This window comes from Meriones unguiculatus, chromosome X, assembly GCF_030254825.1.
Source record: "Meriones unguiculatus strain TT.TT164.6M chromosome X, Bangor_MerUng_6.1, whole genome shotgun sequence".
NCBI lineage: Eukaryota > Metazoa > Chordata > Mammalia > Rodentia > Muridae > Meriones > Meriones unguiculatus.
Window position 1 is genome coordinate 134,119,133 of NC_083369.1, and position 17,455 is coordinate 134,136,587.

At 40.7% G+C, this 17,455-nt stretch overlaps 1 non-coding gene across 1 annotated transcript; it reads right to left on the minus strand.

Annotated features, from left to right (window-relative positions):
- Positions 1-226: 226 nt before the first annotated feature.
- LOC132650216 (small nucleolar RNA SNORA48) lies at positions 227-369 on the minus strand. Its single transcript, XR_009588599.1, has one exon. It is a non-coding gene; the product is annotated as a small nucleolar RNA SNORA48 (small nucleolar RNA).
- Between the last annotated feature and the right edge of the window lie 17,086 nt (positions 370-17,455).

Below are 17,455 nucleotides of genomic sequence, written 5' to 3' on the forward strand. Positions count from 1 at the left end.
CATAATGCTCAAGCTGCTTCTCTTCTCTTTCTATCCCATCTGATCATCAAATGCTCACAAGTTGTCTCCTCTCTGTGCTACCTGGTGCGCCAGCAAGGCAGTATCTATGGATGCCCTGTGCTAGGCACTGGAGGGCAGGTCTGTGAGTGGCATGGCGGTCTGCAGGTCTCTCTCTCTGGCTTCTACCTCCTGCGATGAGCTGTCTAGACTTGATTTCATTTGATTTTTATGAGTCCTAGTTATAAGGCAGCTTTGTCCATTATGCCAGGCATCAAACTAGGATGAACAAAGGACTGCCATCTGCTCTTCCCTTGACTGATATAAGAACAATACCACCAACAAGGTATCTCTTTGCCCATTGCCAGGGTAGGGTTTCTTACTACGTCATTTTGGCTGGCCTTAAACTCTCTATGTAGACGAGGTTGACCTTGAACTCACAGAACTATGCCTGCTTCTGTCTCTCACTTGCTAAGATTAAAAGCATACACCCAAACCCCTGGATCTTTTGTTTGTTTTTGAGACAAGGTTTTTCTGTATAGCCTTGGCTGTCCTGGATTCATTTTGTAGACCAGGCTGATCTTGAACTCTGAGAGATCTACCTGCCTCTGCCTCTCCAAGTGCTGGGATCTTTTTGAGACAGAGTCTCACCTGGTTGAGCTGGCACACACTTGCCATCCCAGCACTCAGCATTTATTATTATAATTATTATGATTATTATAATTTTTATTGGGTGTGCCAAAGTGCATGTGAAAGAGGTGAAAGGGTAAAGCTCTTCTACTTTATCACTGTGAGTTCGATGCCAGCCTGGTCTACAAAGTGAGTCCAGGACAGTCAAGGCTACACAGGGAAACCCTGTCTTGCAAAATCAAAACCAAACAAAAATAAAAACAAAACAAAAAACCAAACGGGTATTGAATGCTCGTTGCTAGGCACATGCACATTTATCCATTGAATCAACTCATCATCCCCCTAAGGCACTTTTGTTTTTTAGCAGCAAAATGAGGGGTGTGTGTGAGTGTGTGTGTGTGGGTGTGTGTGCTTGCTTATTCACTTTTGTATTTATTAAAACTGGATGGATAAATCTATATATAGAGAGGTCATTTTTGCTTAGTGGGTAAAGGCACAACCATAACTACACGCTAAGCTTTCTGTCTAAGGATGTACATTGATAGAATTGTTTGCAATAGAAAATCCCAGCTGTGGGATGGAGGGATGGCTCAGTGGGTACAGGTACTTATTGTCAAGACTCATGCAGGACCTGAGTTCAAACTCTAGGACCCAGATGCTGAGAGGAGACTCTGATGTCCACATACATGCTGTGACCTATGTGCCCCTAACATAAAATAAAGGGCTGTTGAATAACAAGAAAGAAAGAAAGACACAAAGAAAAAAGAACCAAAAATGAAAAAAGAGAATGAAAGACAAGAAAAACCAGATTTCTAGCCATTGCCCAGTGGTAGAATTCTGATCTAGCATGCATGAGGCCCGCATTTTAAGCTTCAGCTTGACAAATCAAGCAAAAACAGAATTGTCCAGTAATAAGAAAATGCTGTTTAATAAAACTGTTGTGCATCCATACAATGCAATACCCTACAGCTATTTGATGTGACCTATAATAACTTATCTGTACTCATGTAGTAGCTGATAAGATACAGTGAGTACAAAGCAGCCCAGCAATACACTTTCATTTGTGATTAAATGGATGTCAATACATATTACTGTACATTGATGAAGATATTATTGTGAACCCAAATGGACTTTTTGGAAAGACTCATAATGCTACCACTGGGTGATAGGCCTTGGGCCCACATTTGAACAGGGAAAATTTTACCTCTCATTTAAAAGTCATTTTATAGTTCTCAGTTATTTCTATGAGTCACATGTGTTATCCTTATTTTGGCAGTCCAAATCCAGATTAAACAGCACCCCAAAATGATGTTGGGACTATGTTTCAATTATGAAGGTATCTTATTTACTATATTTACTAGTCATTTTACCTTCCTGAAGGAAAAAAAAAAACAAAAAACAAAACAAAAAACAAAACAAAACAAAAAAAACAACAAAAAAAACAAAGCTTTGTAGAGATTTGAAGCTAGACTCAAAATTTAAAAAATGAAGAACTGACTGAAGTACAGGTTGGTCACATGAGGTTATCATCATCTCCTAATGAAATGACATCCCTGCTCCCCAATTAAAACACACGAAGGTGATTTGCCCTAAAGACACTATAGTCTGAGGGGGCTGGGTTAGCATTAAGAATGTACTCCTTGGTTATCACATGACCTAAGGCATGTGACTCTCCATAAGAAAAATACTAAATAAAGGTGGTTTAAAAGTGACAGAAGGTTTTGTTGTTGTTGCTGTTATTGTTGTTTCTCCTGTTTTTCCTCCATCACAAAAGATAATTCTAGAGATGGGGCTCCAGAACTGCTATGGTGGCTTCAGCTCCATGTTCACCAGTGACACAAACCCTTGTACTTTTCTTCTTTATCTTCTTGGAAAATGCTTCCATTTTCAAGATGCCTCATGATTCAAGATGGCATCTGGAGCACCAGAGATTATACCAGAATACCAAAATAGTAATCAGGTATAAGGAAGAAAGTATGAAAAAGAAAGTTTTTATTGATTAAACTTGCTTTAAGTGGCCCAAGAAGTTTTGCACAATAGTTTTGCTTGGATTTTGCTAGCAAAATACTGATGCCATGACCATAATTAGCTGCAAGGGAGGCAAGGAAAAGTAGCTTTACAGCTGATCACATTGTTAGTATGAATAACCCCAATGTTCTGATACTGAGAAAGAGAGAAGAGCTTACAGGGTGGACACAACCCCCAGAACACACACAAACACATCCCCCAGAAACAGAATGTCCATTTGAACTTGTGTGTGTGTGTGTGTGTGTGTGCATGTGTTTTTTTGACACAAGATTTCATGTAGCCAAGATTGGCTTCAAAATTAATGTGTAGCTGAGAATGTCCTTGATCTTTTGACCCTCTTGCCTCTACTTCCAGAGTGCTGGATTTAAAGGCATGCATCACTACAACTGGTTTATGTGGTGCTGGGAAGTGCAACCCAGGGCTTAGTGAATGAGTCACATCCTCAATACTTCTGGGTTTCTGCCTGTTTCAATTAATTTTGCTGTATCTGTTTAATTAGAGTCAGACAAACTTCTTGCCATTCTGTTTGGTGATCTTGAGCTTCATCAAATGTCAGAGGACAGCCATGATTCTGTGGAAGACATGGCAACTACCACACCGGCAATGTGGAACAAAAAGCCAAGAGTGTCTTTAGAATACCTTCATTTCTTTCTTAGGTTTTTAACATAATCTCTCTCTCTCTCTCTCTCTCTCTCTCTCTCTCTCTCTCTCTCTCTGTGTGTGTGTGTGTGTGTGTGTGTGTGAGAGAGAGAGAGAGAGAGAGAGAGAGACAGAGAGACAGAGAGAGAGATAGAGAGAGAAAGAGGGTCCATTAATGCTTAGTTTGTGGAATGATACATTTTCAGTGTTTCTGTGAAAATGGCATATATTAATGATACACAATAGTGAGTTTCATCATGACATATTCATACATATACATAATATATTTTAATTTCATTTATTTATCCCATTGTCCTATTTTGTCCCCTCTCAATTTCCTTATCCCTCTTGCTTAGAATACTATTTTATGGCTATATTTACTCAGTATATTTTGTTTCCTTACAAGAAACAAGACCAAATATAAAATATCATGCCATAGTTCTACTTTTCCAGCTAGGACAAAAAAAGCACGTTTTCCACCATGGAAATATGACATAAAAGAACTATGTGCTGACAAATGTGCATGATGGATTAATATTCTTTTCATAATTTGGGCAACAAGGGTCTTTTGTGATCTAGAGAGACACAGTATCTTCTAAGACAGAAATGACATATGTGCATGTCTACCATAAAAAGAATCATGTGCAGCGAGTGCCACATACCCCAGGGAAAGTGGAAGGGAGAGACAGAAGAGAGAGCAGCAATGCCTTTTATGGCTTCCTTTCAGAAACTTGCTTCTTATGCCCTTTGCATTTCACTCCTGTATAATGAGGTTCATGCATAATGAGATTCTCTGCTACTTGTGTTGTTTCTATTTGGCAACCAGTTCTATTTCTACTGTACTTCAAAGGAAAAAAAAAAGACCCTTGAAATAGCATAGGAAATGGTCCTAAGCAAATATAGAAAGGAAATTAACTACTTGTAGAGAAATGAAAAGTTGGAAAGAGCAAGTTACTATAATTGTGGCACAGGTGGGCAGGAGATGTGAGTTGGGAGTCAATGATGGGCACAGTCTGCTGTGGTTTCAGCTTCCCTTCATCTTTTTTCTTTCAATCTCTCTCTCTGGGTTCATGTGGATAAACCCAGTACATGTGCCACAGTACATGTGTGAAGGTCAGAGGACAATCTTGGATGTTGGTCCTTGCCTTCCATCTTTGTTGGAGACAGGGTCTCTTGTCTACCGTGGTGTATACCAGGCTCACTGGCCTATGAGCTTCTAGGGATTGTCTTGTCCCTGCCCTCAAATCTTATCATAGGAGCAGTGGGATTAAAGATGTGTGCTAACATGTCTGGCTTTATGTGACTCTGAACTCAGGTCTTTATGCAGGAAGTGCTTTGTCTACTGAGCCATCTTTTACATTTTGAGACAGGATCTCCTTACAAAGGCCCTCTTAGTGTTGAGTTCATGATCCTTCCAGACTGATACCCAACTCACTTCCCTTCATTTTTAATAGATCTTCACAATCTTCGTAGATTTTTTTTTCACAGTTGTTGACAGATGATCAAAATTGATTAGGGACAGCTGCAGGTAACAGACTCCAGACTCCAAATCATAGTAGCTCAAGGAAATGAAATTTCCTCTCATGAAAAAAGTCAGGACAGAGTGACTCAGAATCAATAAAACTCTTATGCTACTTTCAGTCCTGAGGACACAGACTCCTTTCATTTCATTGCTCGAGGGTTCTCAGGGCAATATGTCTCACCTTTGGTTGAAAATCATGGTCTGGAGTCGAACCACTATATAAGGATTTGGGGCAACAGAAGGAAGAGATGAAGAACAAAACTTCAGTGTGTATGTGCTGTTTTCTTTCAAAGATGCCTGGCAACAGCTATGGTAGCTTTTTGTCTCATTGGCTAGGACATGGCCACAACAAGGTAAAATGAGAAATGCAGTCTGTCCCTGTAGCCAGTTTAAAACAGAACAAAACAAAACAAAACTGTTTTTCACTCTGATTGATTCTTAGCCTTCTAGTTAAGATCAAATGTGACATCTACTCCAATGGAAGAAGAATTTTATATAATAGGGACCATCAAGTCAGAAGGTAGTCACTGTGCCTTCTACATGTTGGTCATGGGGCAAAGTGACTATGTAGACTGAAATATCTGAAAGCTACACAGACCTTCCTCCTTTAAATGGATTATTTTAGGTATTTGGTCTAGTGATGGAAAGCTAACAGATACAAACTCGGTTATATAAACTCTTGGTTGGTTCTGGAGAGATGGCTTAGTAGTTAAGAGCACTGGTTGCTCTTTCAGAGAACTGGGGTTCATTCCCGGAACCCTCATGATAGCTTATAACTGTCTGGAACTCCAGTTTCCAGGGCCTTCTTCTGTCCTCTGTGGGCACCAGTCACACATGATGCACACACACACACACACACACACACACACACACACACACACCCCACACACACCTTTTTAAAAAAGAAACTCTTGGATGAATGTAGTTACTATATTCTGGGTAAGAGCAGGTTGAGAGTTCAAGTTCAAGTACCAAAGGAAAGGTACTCTAACACAGGGCAGAGAGGCTATTAATAGCCTGTTCAGCAGGACCATTGAGAAAGATTTTAAATATTCAAAGAGTCTATTTTTTCCTTTTTTATTATTATCATTTATTACAATTTATTTGATTTGTATCCTGTGGTCCCTCCCTCGTCTCCTCCCAATCCCACTCTTCTTCCCTCTTCTCCCACTATGACCCTTCCCTAATTCACTGAGAGGGGAGGTCCTCCTCCCCTTTGATTTGACCCTAGCCTATCAGGTTTCATAAGGACTGGTTGCATTATCTTTCTCTGTGGCCTGGCAAAACTGGACCCCACAGGGGGAGGTGATCAGAGAGCCTGTCACTGAGTTCATGCCAGAAAAAGCCCCTGCTCTCCTTCCTAGGGACCCTACTTGGAGACTGAGTTTATAGGCTATTATACTCTATAGACCAGGTTTTAGGTCGTCTCCATACATTGTCCTTGGTTGAGGTATCATTCTCTGCAGTGCCCCCAGGGCTCAGTTTTTGTTTTGTTTTGGTTTGGTTTTGTTCTGATGGTCTCCTTTTGGAGCTCCTGTGCCCTCCAGGTCTTTCTATCTCCCCCTTCTTTAATAAGATTCCCTGCACTCTATCCAAAGTTTGGCTATGAGTCTCAGCCTCTGCTTCGATACCTTGATCAGTAGAGTCTTTCAGAGGCTATCTGTGGTAGGCTCCTGTCCTGTTCCCTGTCTTCTTCTGCTTCCAATTTCTATTGCATTTGTCCTTCTGAATGTCTGAATGAGGATTGAGCATCCTCCCTAGGGTTTTTTTTTTTTTTTTTTTTTTTTTTGCTTCTTTAGGTGTACAAATTTTAGTATGTTTATCCTATATTATAAGGCTAATATCACTTATGAGTGAATATATACCATGCTTGTCTTTCTGCTTCTAGGTTACTTCACTCAGGATGATCTTTTCTAGTCCCCACCATTTGCCTGCAAATTTCATGATTTCCTTGTTTTTAATAGCTGAGTATTCCACTGTGTAAATGTAGCACAATTTCTGAATACATTCCTCAACCGAGGGACATATGGGTTGTTTCCAGATTCTGGCTATTCTGAATAAAGCTGCTATGATATAGTTAAGCAAATGTCCTTGGTGTATACTTGAGGATGTTTTGGATATATGCTTAGGAGTGATATAGCTGGATCCTGATTGTCTGAGAAAGCGCCAGATTGATTTACAAAGTGTTTGTACAAGTTTACATTCTCACCAGCAATGGAGGAGGCTTCCCCTTTCTCCACATCCTCTCCAGAAGAGCCTACATATCTAAGGAAGTAATATAAAAATTTCTTCTTGCTTTTTTGTTGTTCTTACCCTTTTTGATTTATTTTTTAGTTGTGTGTCTGTGTGTAGGCCTGAGTTTGATGTTGGGTGTCTTCTTCAGTCACTCTACACCTTAGTTTTCGAGACAAGCTCTCACACTGAACCTGGAGTTCAAATACAAGCAAGCCTCAGTGAACTTCTTGTCCCTACTTCCCCAGTGCTGGTATTATACATTTGTATTGTGCCTTATCCAATGTTCTATGGCTCTGAAGAGACACTATTACCATGGTAACCCTTATAAAGGATAACATTTCATTGGGGCTGGCTTATAGTTTCAGAGGTTTAGTTTATTGTTGCCATGGCAGGGAGCATAGCAGCATATGGGCTGACATGGTGTTGGAGAAGTAGCTGAGAGTTCTATATCTTCCTGCAGGTAGCAGGAAGATAGACACTGGGCCTGGCTTGAACATTTGAAACCCCAATGCTCACCCCCAGTGACATACTTTCTCCAACAAGGCCATACTGACTTTAGCAAATCCATACCTCCCAATTTCTGTCAAGTAGTGCCACTCCCTAATTGACCAAGGATTAAAATGTGAGCCTAGGAGGGCCATTATTATTCAGTACAGCACATGCTCCTTTGCTAAGCTTTTCTACATGAGTTCTGGAGGATCAAATTCAGGTCTTCCTGCTTCCATGGCTGAGTCATCTTCCTTTTTTTTTTTTTTTTTTTTTTTTTTTTAAGTTTTCTGAGACATGGTCTCTTGCAGCCTTAAACTTGTGATGTCAGAAGTTAGTCTTTAACTTCTAACCCTCCTGCCTCTATCTCCCTATGCTGGAATTAGAGGCACATGTCACCAACATGTTTAATTTTTAATAATTTTAATAGTAGATTTATTTACATATAATCTGCATATTACATAACTCACCTAAGTAAGGTGTAACATTTGATGGTTTCAGCACAGTGATAGGTAGGATTGTACAACTACCAGTACAGCTTTTTTCCATGGAGCTGTTGGGGGATCCAACCCAGGGCCTCATAGGTACTAATTATGATATCTACTACTGGCCTGCAACTCTCATCACCACAACTGATTCTAGAACATTTCCATCACTTCAAAAGGGAACTTTTGAACTCAGGGTGATGGCTTAAAACTGAAGTCCCACCACTTGGCAGGAAGAGGCAGGAAGATTACCTAGAAGCCAAAATTGGTTATAAACTGAGACCCTGTCATAGACAAACCCACCTACTCACTCATTCACTAACAATATCACACAATTTAACGCTTGTTTCACCCTTTCCTTTGATTCTTCCAGCCTTTGTAATGATGACCATTTTACATTCTGTCTCTGTGGATTTGTTATTCTGGAAATTTTTGTATGCTAGGTGGAATTGAAGAATATTCAGATACTATATGTGTGGCCATATATTTCACCATCTTCATGAACAGATTCACATCTAGTAAACAGACGAGAGTGTCATATTTGGTATTAAATGGCACAACCACAAAACCAGGCCAATATCCTGTCACACAGAAGCAAACAGGTTTTGACTACTTATTCCCTTAGTATAATAATAATAATAGTATTTGAAAATTCATGCTTATGTGCTAAAACCATATTCTTGACTCATAGTATTAATTTCTAAAGAGATATGGTTCGTGGTGTTTCTTTCATGCTTTGGCCTTTCTGACAAGTCCCAAATTTAAGCCCTTCCATTTTCTCTGAGCTCATAATAGAGGGAAGGGTTCAAATATACACAGAATAGAGTAACAGGGATGTACATCCTGTCTTTTAAAGTTCAGAAGCCTCAGCAAGATGGCTCAGTGGTCAAAAGTGCTTGCTGCCAGGACCAACAACTTGAGTTCGATCCCTGAGTCCCACATGGTGGAGTGAGAGAATGGAATTCTGAAGGTTGTCCTCTAGTCTCCACACAATACAAATATGCACACATGCACACACAAATGCACACACACACCACATATAACAATAGATAAATCAATAAGAGGTAATATAAAAAAAAATACAGTTCAGTACCCATGGGGCCTGCTCTCCCCTGCTCCTAACCTCTTGGCTCAACCTTATTTCATATATACCTTCAGAGAAAGTATATATGTCTCATATGCATTTTTAGATTTCACTTAGACAAATGACATTATTCTATACATATTCTACTACATTGCTTTTTCTACTTAATTGTATGTCTCAGAAATATTCCATTGGAGTCATTGCTTTAATTTTCTCTTCTTGGATGTCTTTATTTCAAACAAATTCAGGCTGAAAAAGAAAGAAAAAACCTTCAGGGGCTTGGCTGAAAGAATGCAAAGAGCCCCATGTTTAGCTTATAGGTTTCAAAAGCAAGCTGTTGTTGAGACTGCAGTTTTCTTTAAGTCATTTCAGGATGGTGATTTTCCTGTTTTAAAAAAAAAAACAACAACCAAACAATCCAGGAGGTTGCTTGGTGATAAACTCAGGCAATGTGTGAGCTGATTAGATAATGGAGTAGGCAATCAATGCATTAACCTCCCAGGATGACTGCTGCAGCAGAAGAAAGCAGACTCCTTGGCAAGGTAGCTTTCAGCATGGGTATCCAAGCTGTGTTTTCAGGTCACAACCCTGCCAGCCAATTATGTTACTTTTGATGCCTCCTGAACATCATCTAGGTTCCTAGTTCATTTTTCTTCTCCCTACCTCCAGTCATACATGTTAGGTTAGTCTATAAATCCCTATGTATCCCCTTGAACTTCTGAGTCTATACCTTCACCTTCCAGTTGCTGGCATCATAAGTATTTACCAACATGCTCAGCTAAGTAAGAATACATTACACACACTCCTCTTACCTTTCACATTTTCCTTGACTGGAGAGGATGGTAATAGCTGTTGAGACCACAGTGTGCCCTGCTCTAAGTTACTCAATATTGTATAAGACTGGGTTTTCAGGCTGTGCCTTACCTTGAAAGACACCATTGTACAAGCAGCTTTGGACTCCATGTGAGGATTGAAAATGACTCTGCACTGCAGGGGACACCTATAAAACACCACCTGCCCCACACCGTCCACAAGGCACAGGTTGACAAATAATTTTCTCCTAAAAGTAGAAAATGTGCCATCCTATAATTTATCAAAGTATACTGGAACTATAAGAAGTCATGGGCATATTAACATCACATCAGGATCCAAGAACTTATTTGACACACCAGACTGAAGAAACGTTGCAATATTGTCACCTGGACACTATAAAGAGGAAGACACCAAACACTGATGGCAGTGACCCCACAGACATGACATATTACCACCTGGTGTGTGTATGCGTGTGTAATTAAGATTGAAATAAAATGGCCAGTGTTAAGGAAAGTAGGACGACTTGGTTATTGCTGTCAACACTATCAGCATACCTTGGAAATTTGTTGATTTATTGTTATTTAATAATTCTGACATTGTGGAAATTACAATCTGGTTAACTTATGTTTTTCATATAGCATGCTCATGACTGCATTTGCATTCCTTCTCAATGAGTTTGCAAGAATAATTATATTCAGGTCTATGTAATCCAGGCAAGTATATGAGTCACCACACATGTCTGTTCTAGATAACAGGGAGTAGAGGACACTACAAGTAAGAGAATAAGTTACATATACTTCTACCTTTCCTCCTTTTCAGCACTTAGCCACAAATAGAGAGGGTGTCTATGAATTACCTGCAGTCTGTCTGCATTAGTTGATATCCTATAAGTTATGTCCTGTGAGTAGAATGGCTCGCTCTGCTGTGACTTTTTATTTAACACGAGGCCTCTTCAAAAACCACTCCATGATCCTTCCATGCAGCAGTCATGAGCACCTATGTTGCTTTGTGGGAATCACATGAAAACCCCACAGTTTTAGTTCTTTGTGCCCTCACTCACAGCCTGATGGAGGTCACCAACCTGGACTTCACATCATCTAGTTCTGGTGTTTCTGGGACCCAAGGAAGGGAACAGACAGGAAGATTGTATTCAGGCTTATAATGACTTCTATTTGTATCTTGTTGGCCAAAGAAAATCATGTGACTCATCTACTCCAAAGCACAGTATGGCAGCTTGGAAAAGGACTGGAAGTCAGCTCACAGCACTAAGGAGGTGCCAGCTGTTTCTTCCCTCCCCATGCTTAGTAGCTGCTGTCCACTGAGCCTCCTACTCGGTTTCAGGGCACTCTTAATAATGAGTTCAGTAGGAGCTCTTGGTTTCCATTCTTTCTTTCAAAATGGGTGTCTTTTCAATGGGGGTGGGGTAGGTAGGAATAAAGCTGGGTCTGTGGTTTTGTATTCTCTAGAAGTTAATGTCAAACAAGTGGAAAGATATTCGTGTGTGCAATTTAAGAGTCAAATGGTCAGGCATAGGATGTAGTTCAGTTGGCAGAGGGTATGACTAGCACACATGAAGGTCTGGAGTCCAGTTCCATCCTCAGCATCTGTAATCCCAGTACTTGAGAGGCAGAGGTAGGAGGATCAGAAGTTGAAAGTCATTCTTAGCTATATAGTGAATTCAAGACCAATGTGGGGTACTTGGACTCTTGCTCTTTCCATTTCTCCACAGAGGTTAAGAAGTTGGTAAAGACTTGTGATTTTAAATGTGTTTTAATTATTAAAAAAATATTCAGGGACACACACACACACACACACACACACACACACACACACACCATGTCTCGAAAAACCAAACCAAACAAACAAAATTGTGTGTATGCCTTGGTACATATGTGGTAGTCAGAGGAAAACTTTCAGGAATTGCTTTTGCTGTTCCACCTGGTTAAGGCATGGTCTCTCTTGTTTCTGCTGTACTGCGTATTCCAGGCTAGCTGGCCCACTAAGTTCCATGTGATTCTCCTGTTTCTCCCTCCGATGTTGGTATAGAAGTGGGATTACACACCACATATCCAGCTTTTCACATGGGTTCCAGGCATAGATAGAGCTTGGGTCCTTGTTTCTATGAAGCTAATGCCTTCACCTGTTGAGCTATCTTAATTTGGTTTTTAAAGTATGTTTTATTTTTGACACATAATGCTTGTAAGTGTTTATGGGATATAGTGTGATAGTTCAGCACATGTGTAAATATGTACTGATTAATTTGGGTTAATTAGTCTTTCTATGTTCCCAAATACATATCAATTTGTAGGGGCTGGAAGTCTTCATACTTCTCTAGTTATTTTGAACTGCATCATAAACCTTTATGAGCCATAGTCAACCTATTGTGTTATAAAACACTAGAACTAATTTCTCTTTACTACCCATTACCTAGCCTCTCTAAGTGACATTTGGGTATGGTAGAGGTGTGTAGGCAATGATTTATATGGATTCCTAGAGGGTCTATTAGTTAACTTTTCTCACAACTGGGACCAAAATATCTGCACCTGAGGTAAGCAACTTAAGGAAGGAAAGGGTTATCTTGGCTCATGGCTTTAAAGGGTCACAGTCCATCACATAGGAAAGGCATGGCAGAGAAGCAACATGGTGGCAGGAAGGTATACCAGAGCTCCCCACAAGGTAGTTAGCCTAGGAAGCTGAGAGCTTGGGCTGGAGCCAGAAAATATGTATAGCTTTCAAGTGCACCCCAAACTGAGCACCCAAACCCTCCGGTAGGTTGGTCTCAGTTCCCACATGTACCACAACATGTTAAAAGAGCATCACTACCTAGGGACCAGAGGTTCAAACATACGAGCCAATAGGTGACAGTTTACATTGAAACCAAACCAGAGAGTTGTGTGCAGAAGAGATTATAAGAAAGCAAGGGTGGGTAGGAAGCTATTGAATGAGTCCTAATTTGAAACAGATGGTGGTATTTGGGTAATATGGAGGTCTGAATCACAAAGGCCCTTAGGCTCAAATGTTTGAATGCTTGGTACCCAGTTAGGGAATGATTAGGAGGTGGAGCCTTGTTGGAGGAGGTATGCCACTCAGTTTAGGCTTTGAGGTTTGAAAAGCTCACATAAGGCCCAGTGTTGCTCTCTCTCTCTCTCTCTCTCTCTCTCTCTCCAGCTTGTGGATCAGATGTGAACTCAGTCACATCTCCAGAACCATGCTAATCTACCTGTTACCTTGCTCCCCACCATGATGATTGTGGACTAGCACTCTGAAACTGTAAGCAAGCCCCCAGTTAAATGCTTCTTTTTATAAAAGTATTTGGTCATGGTGTCTTGACAACAATAAACAGTAGCTAAGGCAGATAAGGAGGCAGGGATGTGAGGTGAGACGTTGGCAGAGCCAGCAGGATTTTTGATGGATTGGTTGACAGATTGAAAAGGTTGAGTGGCTGAACAAGTAGAAAGATGGAGTTGTCACTTCTGCTCCATCTTTCACATCTTCTGTCTCCTCTTTCACTGCCCCTTTCACAGCTCAGGTCCCATTGATTCTCATTGTTGTAACTGCCATCAAACAGATCTTTGGGAAAAATGGGTTTGCTCAGTTCAGGTCTCTGTAAAGACTTCACAGTTGCTCACATAGTATAATATGGAAAACCTGCTCTAGTTCAAATACTACTTGTCTCCTTTGAATTCAGTTAGAAATTAATCATTGATATGAGGAATTAAGAGATACTGGAAACTTAATGATATTTAGGGCCTTGTCCTTATGAACGGATTAGTTCATGTAAGTACACCCTAAACCCTAGTTTATTTAGCTCTCAAGTACATTCACTTCATTCCACCACATGGTTCCATCACTGCCTCAGGACTCTGTTAGCAAAAGTATTACTACAATTCCTAGTTCCTGGCAAACATCAACTCTCAGTGGATTTGTCTAGTTTGAACATTTCATATCAATACACATGTGTGTGCGTGTTTTAATTTACACAATGTTTTGAAGTTTCTGTTCCATATCCTTCCAATAATGGGTCTTAAGTTACACCACTGGCTCTCTTTCCTTTTAGCCTTTGTAGCCATCTTAAATAGACTCACAGTTGATAGCTCAGACTTCTCTTTCAGGTTTTCAGTAAGTGCATCTAACCACTCTACAGCTCTAGGCAGTGGAGACAAGAGACTCAAGTCTCTCAAGCCAAGAGCTGGAGCTCACTCAAATATTTCTCTCCATCTACAGATAGAAAGCTTAGCAGAGAGGCAAGAGCTCGGAGACCCAAAACTCAGATCAATTTTCACTCCTGATGTGGCCTCCTTTGCTGGCACTGGGAAACTTCTTTTGAGTCCATTTCTCTCTCTGGGCAATGAGGAATTGACCTTCAGAGGTGTGGTGGGACTAAATCATGTAGCGTACCTGAAGTGCTCAGCACAGAATCACCAATCAATCACATATTTCCCATCTCAGTTTCCTGTTGCAGCTCTGATAGATTACCACAAATGAAATGGCTCAAGCCACAGATAGACCATCTAACACTTCTTGAGTCTCACAGGGCTAAAATCAAGGCATAAGAAAATTTCTTCTAGAGGCTCTTGGGTAGAATCGTGTTTTTTGTTGTAACTGCCATCAAACAGATCTTTGGGAAAAATGGGTTTGCTCACTTCAGGTCTCCGTAAAGACTTCACAGTTGCTCACATAGTATAATATGGAAAACCTGCTCTAGTTCAAATACTACTTGTCTCCTTTGAATTCAGTTAGAAATTAATCATCCATTTCTGGGGTCTGCAGGTAGCTGTTCTTCACTCTTTCCAGTCATGCCTTTGACTTCTGCTGTTTCCTTTTCCCACTTCAACCCAGTAACCTTCATACTTAAAAATATTCTTGTGATGATGCAGCATATGTTGAGGGTACAGAATCATCTCTCCCTTCATTATATTAAGTCCCCCATTGGAACTGGACAAGTACTTAAGACTAGGAAGTACTACCACACCATTGCTGAGATCTGTGTTAATGGCCTATACCTGGGCTTTTCCCTTGAGTGCCTAGGGCTAGTTCTCTCCAGCTCTATCTACTTCCTTTTATAATCTTCCTTTTTTTTTTTAAGACAGGATCTCTCTAAATAGTCCTAGCTATTCTCCAGAATAGCTCACTAATATAGAGTAGGTTGGCCTGGAACTCAGAGACCCCTAGTCTTTGCCTCCTGATTAAATGATTGTGCATCAGCCCCAGCTTTCCTGCTCCTCAGGACAACAGAATTTAATGTTTTGCCAGAGCAACTCTAAGTGGCTTTTAGCACCTTGGACCTTCTCCACTTGGAACTAAAGTCCTAAAGCCCATCTTTACACAGAGACTTTTGGCTCTCTGTTCCAGGCCATAAAAATCTATCTAATCTCAGGGTTGAAAACTAATCTGGATGTAAGGGAGATGAAGGCAAGAGCATCTGGAGTTCAAGGTCATCTTCTGATTCATAGCAAGTATTAGGTCTCACTGAGTTACATGGCACCCACCCACAAATCTCCAAAAAATTAAATATAATTGTTTTTTAACCAGGCTGTGCTGACTAAGTTTATGTTAACAAAAGCTTTAGAAGAGGGGGCCTCGGTTGGGAAAATGCCTCTGTAAGATTGTGCTATATTCAAGTCTGCAGGACATTTTCTTAATTAGTGATTGACGTGGGAGGGCCCAGCCCATGGGATGGTGGTTCTGGGTTCTTTAAGAAAGCAGGTTGGTGCAGGGACTTTATCTGGCATGAACTCAGTGGCAGGCTCTCTTATTACCTCACCCTGGGTGGTGCAGCCTTGCCAGACCACAGAGGAAGACAATGCAGCCAGTCCTGATGAGACCTGATAGGCTAGGGTCAGATGGAAGGGGAGAAGGACCTCTTCTATCAGTGTACTAGGGGAGGGGCATAGCAGAAACAGGGAGGGAAGGTGGGAGGGTGGGATTAGGAGGAGATGAGGGGGCCACAAGCCGGGATACAATGTAATAAATGATAATAAAAAAAAGGACTCAAAAAAAGAAAGAAGGAAAGAAAGATGAAGGAAGGAAGGAAGGAAGGAAGGAAGGAAGGAAAGAAAGAAAGAAAGAAAGAAAGAAAGAAAGAAAGAAAGAAAGAAAGAAAGAAAGAAAGAAAAGAAAGTTGATGCTGGACATGGTGGCACATGTCTTTAATCACAGAACTCCGGAGGCAGAGGCAGCTGGATCTCTGTGAGTTTGTAGAACAAGCAGGGCTGTCCTACGAGTAAAACCCAAGAAAGCAGGCTGAGAAAGTCATGGGGAGCAAACCAGTAAGCAGCATTCTTCATGGCCTCTGCATCAGCTCCTACCCACAGTTACCCACCTATGTGATTTCCTCACCTAACTTCCTTCAGTGATGGACTGTATAAGCCAAATGAATCCTTTCCTTCTCAACTTGCTTTTGGTCATGGTGTTTCATCACAGCAATAGTAGGGGTAGATGGTCCTATACTCCTTGATGTGAATTCCTGCCTCTCTACTGCCTGTCCATAATTTGCCTATATGAAAGGTTTGGAATGTTATTCTAATTATCATGGTTCTGATTAGCACTGGAATAATCCATAATAGCCTTGTAAATACTCTACCTGCGTCCACAACGTGGTAAGATTTATTGCTTTTGTTTTTGTTCTTTGAGACAAAGGTTTCACACTTACTGTGTAGCTGAGGATGACCTTGAACTCTTTGATCCTCCTACCCTTACCTCTTGGGATTACAGGTGCACACTACACACCCTGTTTATGGGATGTTGGAACATACAGAACCCAGGGCTTAATGCATGCCAGTCAAGCAGTCTCACAACTGAGCTGCATTAGCCCTGTGGTATAAGCAGTGTGTACTGGTCTCTGCACCAAATGGTAGAAAACATCTCCAAGAGAATGTTATTTCTAATGCTTGTTTTTTTTGTCTTCATGATATGGAGCTGTTAAATCCCATGGTGTTTCCTGTATAAGATCATCCCTTGATCTTCTGAAGCAACTCTTGCTAGGCTCTCAGTTTGGAAGCTTGTTGCTAACAAAAACAAGCATGCACCTGAACCTGTCAGCATCAAAATGGAGTCCTTATGTCAACCTCTACCCAGCAACTGCTTTTTCAACTTTGACATTACTCTGATTATTAGTTACTGTGGTAGAGGATATTGTTTCAAAATATCTGACTTGATCCTTCTCTTTTTATTTTAAATCTTACCCTTTTCCCAACCTTTTTGAAAATGGGCATAGTTTACTATGGACAAATATTCCCACTGCCCTGCACTAAGCTCCTTCTTCTGCTTTTACAGATGCCTCTAGCAGTGCACAGACACACTGTTAATAAACACAGTACACATGTGTTGTGTCCCTGCCTAGAATGCAAGTTCCCCTTGGGACTATAGTTAAGCTAATTGGAAGGGCTACTCAATATATTCAATAATATTTATTTTCTGAAAACTGGACAAACAATGGCTGCACTCCATCACCAATTATCCTAGGTATAAATTACATGTGGACATTAGGTATCTAGAAACTAGAGTGGACATATGTGGATGTTTTATATCCTGGAC